Source organism: Theobroma cacao, chromosome 1 (genome assembly GCF_053813885.1).
Source record: "Theobroma cacao isolate CCN51 chromosome 1, ASM5381388v1, whole genome shotgun sequence".
NCBI classification, from domain to species: domain Eukaryota; kingdom Viridiplantae; phylum Streptophyta; class Magnoliopsida; order Malvales; family Malvaceae; genus Theobroma; species Theobroma cacao.
Genome location: NC_142639.1, coordinates 32,523,602 through 32,524,660, shown reverse-complemented (window position 1 = coordinate 32,524,660; position 1,059 = coordinate 32,523,602). Strand labels below are relative to the sequence as shown.

At 36.3% G+C, this 1,059-nt stretch overlaps 1 non-coding gene across 1 annotated transcript; it reads right to left on the bottom strand.

Moving 5' to 3' along the window:
- Nucleotides 1-292: 292 nt before the first annotated feature.
- Nucleotides 293-399, bottom strand: LOC148764741 (small nucleolar RNA R71). The gene has a single exon (XR_016024388.1). It is a non-coding gene; the product is annotated as a small nucleolar RNA R71 (small nucleolar RNA).
- Between the last annotated feature and the right edge of the window lie 660 nt (nucleotides 400-1,059).

The window sequence follows — 1,059 nt, the reverse complement described above, 5'->3', positions numbered from 1 at the left end:
CAAATAATTTTGAAATTAAACCGGCTTACATTTAGATGATTCAGTCTTCAGTCCAGTTTGGTGGGTTACCCAGTGATGATCCTAATTCTCATTTGGTAAATTTTATGGAGATTTGTGATACCTTTAAATACAATGGAGTAACTGATGATGCTATTAGATTGAGATTGTTTTCACTTTTCTGAGGGATAAAGCAAAAAACTAGCTTAATTCACTGCCCAATGGGTCTATCACTACATGGGAGGACTTGGCTCAAAAGCTTCTCATAAAGTTCTTTTCGCTTGCAAAAACTACAAAGATGAGAAATGGTATCACCTCATTCGCACAATTTGATGGTGAGTCATTATATGAAGCTTGGGAGAGGTTTAAAGAACTATTGAGAATATGTCCACATCATGGGATTATTGATTGGTTGCAAGTTCAGACATTCTGCAATGGGTTGATTAGGTCAATAAAAACCATAATTGATGCTGCTGCTTGTGGGGCATTAATGAGTAAGAATGCTGCAGATGCTTATAATTTGTTGGAAGAGATGGCTTCAAATAATTATCAATGGCTTTCAGAAAGGTCGAGTCCAAGAAAAGCTGTTGGAGCTTATGAAATTGATGCACCTGGTACCTTAACCATTCAAGTAGCTACAAAAGTGGCTGCACTATCTAATAAGTTTGACACACTGAGAGCTTATGCAATTCAAAATTCATTTATAGTTTGTGAGATGTGTGGAGATAGTCATTCAAGTGATCAATGTCCATATAAGTCTGCATCAGTCCAATTTGTAGGGAACTTCAACAAGCAACAGAATAACCCATATTCTAATACATACAATCCTAGTAAGAGAAACCACCCCAAGTTTTTATGGAACAATAATGCAGGGCCTTCTAATCCAGACCCTAACGTGCTTCTTGGTTTTTAACAATAAGCTAAACCACCAATTCCTGAAAAGAAGTCTCAAGTAGAAGAACTTCTTTTGGAATATATATCAAAGAATGATGCCATAATTCAAAGCTATAGAGCCTCCTTGAGAAATTTTGAGACCCAAGTGGGACAACTTGTAAATTTTAT